At 32.1% G+C, this 11,673-nt stretch overlaps 1 pseudogene; it reads right to left on the bottom strand.

The window, feature by feature from the left end:
- Positions 1-824: 824 nt before the first annotated feature.
- LOC145576436 (2-methylpropanoate--CoA ligase CCL4 pseudogene) lies at positions 825-2,581 on the bottom strand (annotated as a pseudogene).
- Positions 2,582-11,673: the final 9,092 nt, after the last annotated feature.

The raw sequence follows: 11,673 nt of genomic DNA on the forward strand, positions 1-11,673 counted from the left end.
ATTCCTTCCACCTTCACTACAATGCTCGGATCGCCATTGCACTTGTCCCTTGCACTGCTTTCCTCCTTAATCTTTTCTTCCAAAACCTTCTTCTTCCTCTTCCTCCGTCCGCTGGATCCTTGGGAGGATTCCAGCAAGGATTCTTGTTTGAGGCGGCGGATGTTGCTTGGCCGGCGGTGTTTGCTGCAATTGCAAGAGGAGTCCCGAGTCATAAACAGACTCAGAATGTGAGTCGGCCGAATCGAAATCAAAATTGTCGTGTTCACTTCTACAAGAGTGGGAAAGGGGGTAGGTGCGCAGCTTGGGTGGGGGAAAGGGAGGGGGATGGGGTTAAGCAAATAAGAGGACTGCTATGTGTTGAGTATTTATGCAAAAAATGAAGAGAATCAAAATTAACAGCTAGTTTCCTAAATTTCAAACTAGTTGTTATACATCAAAAAATATAGGGTATTTTGTGTAATTACTTAACAAATTTAGGGCATTTGGTGAATTAAATTTTATTGCTAACGGACCTTTAACGTCAGGGGCATTTTGAGATCACAGTGTGAATAATAACAAACGTCAGTAGTATCTGGTGAATTTTGAAAAACTTGAAGGTATTTGGTGAATTTTATAAAAGATCAAGGCCATTTGGTGAAAAAACCGTACATTAAAGTGTTTGCTTACAGAATGCATTAAAATACCATACGGAGTATTAAACAAACTTCACACAAACCAACCAAATTTAATTATAATAATAATAGTAATTGTCCATACATTGTTACATTCATTAAACATTACTAAACCATACAACCTTCTAAAATAGATATTAAACAAAACATATATAATTAAAGAAAAGGAAACTTCATCACACACTTTAATTACATCACTGCATTTGAGTAATCACATTATTAGTAGTAGCATTAGTAGTATAAGAAGCTACCTTAATTGGACCCATTGCTTTAGCCATTTCCCTTAATAGAAACTTCTGGACTTTTCCGGTGGATGTCTTAGGCAGCTCCTCCTCGAAAACCACCGTCTTCGGAACCATGTAGTGTGCCATCCTCTCCCTACAATACTCTATTATTTCCTTCTCAGTCACCTCATTTTCACCCTTCCTTTTTAAGCTAAGGAATGCACAAGGTGTTTCACCCCAAAATTCATCCGGTCGAGCGACCACGGCCGCCTCGTTCACGGCCGGGTGGGTGTACAACACCGACTCCACCTCGACACTACTTTTGTTTTCTCCCCCACTTATGATTATATCCTTTAGTCTATCTTTGATCTCTAGGTAACCATCATGGTGTATGACACCTACGTCCCCCGTTCGAAACCACCCGGTTCGGGTCATGGACTTGGACGTTCCTTCCGGATCCTTAAGGTACCCTAGCATGACACTTCCACCCTTTAATACAACTTCTCCTAGGGTGGATCCATCTTTTCTTACGGGTTGACCCGTTTTCGGGTCCAATATGTCAACCTCGGTCATCCCTAGGGATCCTACACCTTGTCTAGCCTTAAGCCTTGCTCGTTCTTTTGCAGGTAGGTGGTCCCACTTGGATTACCATGCGGAGTTAACCACCAAGCCACCCGTTTCGGTTAGTCCATACCCGTGACTAACCACAAACCCTAAGGACTCAGTCCGAAAGAGGATCGATGCTGGAGGTGGGGCTCCGGCTGTGAGGATATAGACGGGTTTTTTCAAGGGTTTGGCATTTGGTAAGTTGGCTAGCATGTTCAACACCACGGGTGCACCACACATGTGGGTCACCCGATGGTGTTGAATGGCCTCATAAACAGTGGGGGCATCAAATTTTCTTAGACATATATTCGTTGCCCCCACTGCGGCCATCCCCCATGTTAAGCTCCAGCCATTGGCATGGAACATGGGTAAGGTCCATAGATAGACCGGTTGCTTCGGTACCGACCATTCTAGCAATGTATCAACTGCTAGAATGTAGTACCCTCTATGACTAAGAACAGCCCCCTTGGGGTTGTTCGTAGTTCCTGAGGCGTAGTTAAGAGCGAGTGCATCCCACTCGCTCTTAGGTCGAATCCACTCAAAACCTGGATTACCACCATCCACCAATTGCTTATAGCTAGCAATTGAGTTGCTTCCATTAACATTCACTTTATCAGTATCCTTGATTACGACGATGATAGGATGAGGAGTACTAGGAGGAAAAAGAGAGAGTGCACGAACGAGAATAGGGTGAAGATGATCGTCAACAAACACAAGCTTAGACTCACTATGACGTAGGAGAACCGAAAGCGTACGTGGGTCGAGACGGGTGTTGATATTGTTCACCACAGCCCCCGCCATAGGAACCGAGAACTGAAGCTCGTACATGGCAGGGACATTAGGTGCAAGGACGGACACCACGTCGCCTTGCTTAATACCAAGGGACTTAATAGAAGACGCCGCTTGGACACATCGTTGATGCGTTTGGTCCCAAGTGTAGGTCGTTGCATTGTTATTGTTATCGTTATTGTTGTTGTAGACGAGGGCGGGGCAGTCGGAGTAGGCCGTGGCAGCTCGTTCTAAGAAGTTGATGGGTGTAAGAGGGACCGTATTTGGACGAAATGGCATGAGAAATTCCATGGGAATTATGTGATTTTTTTTCTTTTGGCCGGAAAAAGTAGAGAGGTTTTTTTTTTTTTTTTTTTTTTTTTTTTCCTTCCTTCCTTCTTCCTTCTTTTGAGATAGAAGAAAATTTAGAGGAGAAGTTCTAGTAATAGGAGTATGTAGTATTTTCTAAGAGCTTTTTGTATTGATTGTTTAATGAGAGGTCTACTCAGCTCTATTATCTTTTGTTGGCTTTGCCTATTTTTAATACATTAGGTTGGCGTAAGGGTTTTGTTATGGTATTAATGCATGTTTGGTTGGAAAATAAATAAATTTGAAGTGATATATTTTATATTTTATTTTCATGTTTGGTTGCAAAAAATTCAGAGAAAAAAGTACAAAGATCATATGATAGATAGGAAGCTAGCCTAGAATGAGAATATGAGAGGCTTCATATTTAGTTGATGATATATGTGACACTTTTTTTTTTTTTTTCTCTTTTTCTTTAAATCAATATCTAGTATATACAATGTGGATTGGATGCAGACTAATTTAATTTAATTATAATAGTTGCAATAAGAGTGATTATTGACAAGATCGAAGAGTGATTATATTTATGCATTGTTCTCTTTGCTTGAAATAAGAGCGATACCCAGTTAATTCCCCATTTATTTATTTAGGGGTATAATCGTCTTTTCAACTACTAGTGAAGGGGTATATGCTTCTTTTTACGTAGTAGTTGAGGGGTACATATGTAATTTCCTCACCAAACAGTAAATACAAGTTGCATGCATTAATTGAACATCTCACCAAAAGTACTGAATAAATGACCACGCTTTTTCAATATATTTACAAAAATGCCACCAGATTTACAAAAATTCGTTTATCTGACAGATAAACTTGTATTTGCTGTTGAAATAAGGATCGGAATTTTGGCCCTTTTTAAAGTCTAATCTAGTCGATCTGTTCTTTATTTTTTCTGATTTGATTATTTGGTTTGTCTATACTTTGACTATAAATGTACATTAATGTATAAGAAAAAACATTACGCAAAGTATTGGGTGCAGGCACCCGCACCCGAGTGTTTGTGCGTCTAGCCTATTTTTCTTCCCCTCTCTTTCTCTCTCCTCAGCTCCTCCTTTTTTTCAATTAAAATCAAAATCAAAATTGGGGGATTTACTTCTTGGTGGCAGTGGGTTGTGGTGCTGCTGTTGTTGGTTGCAGCAATTGATGTTGATTGTTTGTTGTTGGAGGGAGGTAGGTGTGCTGGGGCTAATTGTTGTGGTGGCTGGATTTGGAGGTGATTGGTGGTGGAGTTGCGGTGCATGTGAGGTGCGGCTGGTAGGATGTGGTTGGTGGGTGCGCTGGGTTTGGTGAACGGCGGTTTGTGGACGGTGGTTGGACGCTGCTGGTGGTGATTTGTGGACGGTGGTGCTGCAATTTTGGAGGTGGCGTGAGGATTTGTGGTGGTGGTTGCGTGCGGCAGGAAGAAGGAAGATTGTGGTGGTCAGTGGGGGCTGTGGCAGGAAGGAGAGAGAGTGGTTGTGTTGGTGGTGAGGGCTGCGGCAGGAAGGACGAAGGAGAGAGAGTTCGGTGGCGGTGAGTGGGGCTACGGCAGGAAGGAAAGATAGAGTGGTGGTGACGTGGTGGTTGTGTTGGTGGTGATAGGATTAGGACTTAGGAGAGAAAAAAATCTTGGGCTCTTTCTTGGATGATATGTTTTGTGAATCAAAGAAAGAGAGGAAAGAGGAGGGAGAATGAAATATTGTACTTATTGTAAATATTTTGTACATTACCTAATACAAGTAGTATATAAGTTAATTGATATTTCATATCAGTTAGTATTAAAGACATTAATAAAAACGTATTAGCTAAATAAAGGAAGTTATCGGCCAACAAAAATATATATATATATATATATATATATATATATATATATATATATATATATATATATATATATATATATATATATATATATATATATATATATATATATATATATATATATATATATATATATATATAAGCCAACAAGAAGAGTATATCAGCCAACAAAAGGCACTTATCAACCAACAGAAGGAACATATTAGCCAACAAAAAAATACATATAAGCCAACAAGAGGAGTATATCAGCCAACAAAAGATACATATAAGCCAACAAGAGAAGTATATCAACTAACAAAAAATACATATAAGCCAACAGAAGAAACATATCAGCCAACAAATGAAGCGTATCAGCCAACAAAAACAACAGGTAAGCCAACAAAATAAACATATCAGCCAACAAAATGAAACATATAAGCCAACAATTAAAATATATATATCAGTTAACAATATAAATATATCAGCCAACTAAGAAAACATATAAGCCAAATTATGTCTAATATTAGCCAACAAAAGGGGGAAAAAAATTAAAAAAATAAAAAATAAAAACATATCAGCCAACAAAAGGAATTAATTAGCCAACACAAAAAACCGTATCAGCCAACAAATAAAACATATCAACCAACAAATAAAACATATAAGCTAACGAGTAAAATATATCAGCCAACCCTCACGCACCAAATAGTTCGTGCGTCCGTACGCACGCAATACCTTCTCAAAACATTATCATGTGTGATATTGTTAGTTTGTCTCAACGTTTATAACTTTCAGATATACAATGTTCATACTTTGGACTCATGAGATCTGATCTTATTACATTTTAACAAGAATAAGTAATTTAATATATAAAGTGAAGAAGGATTTTGAATTACAAATTTCACTTTCCCAAATTACCTATTTTCAAATTTTATTTTTTCTTGAAATCAACCTACCATCCTTAAAAATAAAAAAATTAAAAAATTAAAAAAAAAAATCTATCATCTTAATTTAATAATAATAAAATATATATATATTTCAGGTTTCATCAATTTTTTTTTTTTTTTTTTTTTTGGTAATGTTATATGTAGCCCTTGGGGCTATAAATAAGTATTAAATATGTTTACTTATTTAGTATGAGTATTAATTTAAGAATGTATGACAAAATCACGCATAAATTAGTGTAATTAATGAAATATATTTCATTAATACGTTCCTCTTTTAGCTTATTATACATAGCCTTTATGGCTATATATATAGTATTTTTCTCTTTTTTATCATATTTTTACAAATAATACTAATTTTTTATCAACAATTTTAAATTAAAAGTTGAACCCACTATTTTTTTTTTTAATTTTTTTTAATCTAATTCAAAGTAAAGAGGGGTTTTGGGTGATAAAAGTTCACTTTTCCAAATTACCCCTTCTCTTAAATAATAATAATAATAATAATAATAATAATAATAATAATAATAATAATTAAAAAAAAAAACCTACCATCCTAATTTTTGTTTTAAAAAAACACCTACAATCTTATCCTAATAATTAATCAAAAATACTCCAGGTAGGACTTCATAAACCTTTTTTTTTTTTTGGATAATTTTTTTACTAATATTTATTTTACGATCAACGCTTGTAAAATTTGAACCCATTAATATCAGAATAAAGAGGAGAATAAAGCCTAAAAGGTTTCTTATATTTTACATACACATTAGGTGTGTTCCTGTACTCCCTCTTTTTTTTCTTTTTTTTTTTTTTAAGTGTCCCATTCTCATAGTGACAAAATACACATGGCGAGCAAAACTTTGAACAATAATGTTTAATTATCAATAACTATAAATTATAACAATTGATTATTAATAATCTACTCATTGATACTATTCTAAAAAGTCTATTTTTTTTTTCTTATGTATGATTCACAAACAATGGTCAAAATAGGTCTAATGATAAATAGTATCAAATTCTCCAATGAGGCACTAAAAAAAAATAAAAAAAAAAACTGAGGGAGTAATAATATAGATATGTATACTCCATATATTAATTTGTGATAGTAATATTTGAAACTTTATAGATTTCAAATTTTCAATATAAACAAAATCTAATACTTTCTTATAAATATAACTGATTCGCATTGAATACTTGGTATGATATGAATTTTTACACTATATTTGTTCATTCATCCTTTATAATCAATTCATATATATCTTATAATACATATATGTGAGATCTTGTTAGATTTATCTCGAAAATAAATAGGTAGTACTCCCGTTCTCATGCCGATTCGACAACTAAGCTAAGGATAGTTATTACTCCCTGGCCGCTAACCAGTTTTTTCTTCGGTCTTCACCAGCAACAACTGCAGCAGCAGCAACTACAACAATGATCCGTAACTCTTTCCACAAAATTAGCTATTATTTAACTTCTCTTGAATCTACTTATATTGCTCTTTATGGTAAGGGTTTTTTTTTTTTTTTTTTTAATTTTATTTCTTTCAATTGTTATTATTACTCATTCTAATTATTACTCATACTAGTATAGTGCAGTGCTTAGATAATAAATGCATACACATGAACACTTACATGCATGCCTTGAGAGGGGACCTTCCACCGGAGCCATTTGGGACCTGGCCCGGTAGATTAATTCGTTTATAAAGTTAAAGAACTAATTTCACTTTTAACATATTAGGACATGGTGATTAGTTTTAAGTTGGATGTAAAAGAGATTCAAATTCCGGCCCTCTAACATTTTTAGTCAAGATCCACCAATGCATGATATATATATATATTATATATATATGTATATATATATATATATATATATATATATATATGTATGTATATATATGTATGTATATATATATATATATATATATATATATATATATATATATATATATATATATATATATATATATATATATAATTTCATTTAAACAAAAAATACAATTTCATTTAAACAAAAATGAAATTCCTCTACTTTTAACATTTACAACAAATACAACTATTATATACAAATCCCATACTCTTAAAATACTCTATAATGTTAGTCAAGAGCAAGGCCTTCTAATGCTACAATTCTGCTACTTGTAAGTTGTAACATCAATCTCACGCCAACCAAACAATTTAACAAGCAAAGCCATTTATCGAAAAATCGCTAGTGGAAAGGAGTTGCAGCAGCTCAGAGTCTACACACAAGAGAGCTTGATTGTTCACGGGCTCAGCTGCCATTTATAAACAATTCAATAACAAAGTGGTTTTTAGCAAATACAGGAATAATCTTAAATTTAGCAAATCAATGAAAAATTGAGGAAAAAAAAAAAAACAAATTTAAATCTGTATGGAACAACGAAAAACAAAGCATTGAGAATTAACCCACTAATTGACATAGCTACCTAGTTATCTTACAATTAAGCATTAAAATACCACAACAAAACTCCTTTCTACATTTATAGTTGAGCATCAGACACCTAATTATCTAGCATTAGAGAAAAACTCAACTTACTAGAATTTGGCCATGATGTTCAAAATATTCTAATCTTAATCTATTGAATAAAACCCAACATACTAATAAGCCATTTTAATCCAATTATCAGAAAACAATTGAGATAAACCCATCATATATGTGATTAAATCGATAATTACAAGTAATTAAACAAAACTAACATATCAATAATGTTTTTTAATAACCAACTAATTCACTAATCTGACATAAGTAAAAGAATCAAAAGTTTAATATACCTTAACTGGGATGCTGCCTTCCGAGAATCACCAACGGCTAGGCTGCTACCGTCCGACGCCGTCAACAACTCAACAAGGATGGACGGGAAGTCGAGAACTCGACTTTTACCACCGACTAGACAAGAAGCCGAGAACACCATCGAGATTTACAAACTGACCTTGGAGCCGTTGAATGAGCTCGATTTAGAAGAGAAAGTAATTTGGGGCTTTGAGGTTAGGGTTGGCGATTTGAACGAGGAAAAGCATGACGGGGAAAGGGAACTGGGGATCTAGCTTACAAGATTAAATCAAAATTTGAGAAATGGTCTCTCCTTTTTTAAAATTGAACAAATAAACAAAGAGACCATTTGTTTAAGAGAAATGGTCTCTCTTTTTTAAAAAATTGAATAAATAAAAAAAAAAAACATTTATTTTAAAAAAGTGGTTCTCTCTATTATTTTTGTTTCCCTATGATTGCACCTAAGATACCATTTATTTAAAATATTGGGTCTCTTGAAACAAAAAGACCACATATTTAATTAAATGGTCTGTTATTTAAGGTCCCTTTGAGCATTTTTGTAGTAGTTAAATAAATAAATAAATGAAATTAGAAAAATAATATTATATTATTAATGACATTAAAAAATAATTCAAAAACAAAGGTTTCATGTAATATTCAAACCGATTGCTACGCACTACCTAAGACCACAATAAAATTATTCTATAAAATAGTCTAAATACCATACCCCAAAGATACGTTTCAAAACAATTTATTCCTTTGCCTTGTTCGCTGCTATTAATGAGTGTTGTTGTGCCTTCACTTCAAGTAACTTTGGATACTGTATTTGAAAACTAGTTGTTCATTTTTTGCTTTCCTTTGGTTACTAAATGTTAGAAGTTATGCTTTGTAAAAAATCGAGTTGTGAATAAAATTAGAAAAATAATAATACATTATCAATGACATTAAAAAATAATTCAAAAAGAAATGTTTCATGTAATATTCAAGCCAAACGCTACGCGCTACCTAATTTACTCTGTGGTAGTCATTTTAAAGATGACCACAATAAAATCTAATATATATCCATTAACTATTACTAAAACAGAGTATGCTGATATCACTACTGCCTACATGTCACTCTCTTAATAAAAAATTTCCCGTCTAAAAGCAAAGATGAGGTCAATTTATTTTATTATTTTATTTTTTAGGGAGCTATTATATTTAACATTTTTAAAATTTAAATATTGAAAGCTTCCACATTAAAACTAAAACCTATCAATTTATCTTAGGAAATTAAAATAATTTTAAATGGCATACTAATAAATGACCTCCTACATTGAAATATGTATTAGTTGACGTTAAATCGTAATATATCATAATTTTGATGAAAATCTAAAATTTTAAAATTACTTATTTTTTGTACAAGGTTATATATATATAGATAGATAGAATTGAGATCATGTGAGAACCAAGGTGAATAGTAAGAACTAGGAACTAATCTCAGCCATTGATCGCACTCCATCTAATGGTTCATATTGCACCCGCTCTCATTAATGGCATTCTCGTAATTTCGCTGTTTTCAAACTTTTTTCCAGTTTTTTTTAACTTTTAAGGTAATTTCATTTACTTTAACACTGATTTCATTTACTTTTACTAAATTTTCATTTACTTTTGAGAAATGAAACTGGAAACTACTTTATAAAGTTAAAATATTACAAAAATGTCATTAATAACACGGGAAGCATGTGAGCCGCCCGATTAACATGATCTAAGGGCCTAGATTAGTTCCTAGTTCTTATTTTAGCCTTGATTCTCATTATAATTAAAGGAGAGTTTTTTCCCAAGTTTTTAGAGAGCCACGTAGGATTTTTATTTTAAAAAAAGAAAATAGAACGCCACATAAGATTATGATTTTGCGCTACATAGGATTAAAACGCGCTATGTAGGATTGCGATTTAAAGTATGCCACATAGGATAATAATTATAAAAAAAATTATATAATAGTAAAATTTTGATTATGATTTATAAATTAAAGTACGCCACGTAAGATTATTTATATCAAATAAGAAAAAAAAAAAATACTAATTCTTTTCACCACCTTTAGTCCCTTCCAACCCTACCGATAAAAAAAATCTCATTAAGATATAATTGGAATTGTAAACTTGGTCAATGACTATTATACGATTTTATGCTTTAATAATTTTTTGTCATCTTAAGTTCATGTAAACTTGATTTTATTGTAATAGTAATTGTAGTTTTGAGATTTTATCATGTTTTAGGCTCCACAACCTAAGGTTTTAGCCTTTGATGATTGTTGATGATAACGCACGTTGTTGCATGGATAAACTTTTGGACTGTCGGGAATTTTTTAAAATTACAACTTAAAAAATGATAAAATTTAAGTTGGGAAAAAGATATAAATTATTTTAATTAGCTTATGATTTGTTATTATTATAAATAGCCATTAATTTGATTCACGCATCAGCAAATTAAAGAATCACACAATACTTCATCTAATTCCTTAAACTCAATTTTTTTTCAAATTGTAGTTATGTGTAGGATTATTATTAACTAAATTATTTTCATTGCATTGTTTTCTTAGAACTATTTCGTCGATTCGAGAAATAAATTCTTCCAAAAATGATTGAAAAATTAAAGTACTTGTATGAAGGCTTCTTGATGTTTTGAACTTTTGAAAACATAATAGTTTGATTAGTATGGACATGGTTTTAATTAACGACGAGGTATGCCTTAAATTTTATTTTATTTGATCATACTTATCGTTTTTAATTCATTGAATAATATAATATTTTTGTAAATTCATTGTGTAACTTAAAATATTATTTTAACTTACAATAAATTTTTCATGTGCAGGGTGATTATGTCCATGCTTCAATCAAAGGAAAATTTGTCCAACAATTTTGTTCAAAACTAATTGAAGGCAAATTTTACGCGATTCGATAGTTTTCCATTGTACCTAACAAGAATGAATATCGTGTTGTGAGCATAACAAGATAATGATACAATTTTTTCAAAATACAACTGTCAAGGGCGTTGCAGGTAATAATGAAATTTCATTGCATAGCTTTGAATTTGTTCAATTGCAACATTTAGATCAGTTCCATAGTAATGCAACACTCCCTGGTATATATTTTACATATTTTCTATTTTTATTATCTTAAAAATTTTATTGTGTTATCATTCGTTTTACTAATATTATTTTTTTTTGGTATATCACTTTGTCTTACAAGATGTGGTTGGTATGGTAGTAAACAAAGTTGGAGATTCAATTGAAATAGAAGACAAATAGTAATCATTATTTAATTTTAATATATTTGTATATATTATTACTAGATGAAGCCCGTGCGATGTACAAGTTGTTTCTATTTTTAAAATAAATATTTTTTTATATTTATATGATAAATTTTGTTATTTTATTCTTTGTATGTAGCATGTCATTTAATATTTATATTTTAAAATAAATTGTGACTCATTCATTATATATTTGGATAAAATTCCTAATCTCAAAAGATATTATTTTATATTAAAATA

Source organism: Chenopodium album, chromosome 13 (assembly GCF_948465745.1).
Source record: "Chenopodium album chromosome 13, dcCheAlbu1.1, whole genome shotgun sequence".
Lineage (NCBI taxonomy): Eukaryota > Viridiplantae > Streptophyta > Magnoliopsida > Caryophyllales > Amaranthaceae > Chenopodium > Chenopodium album.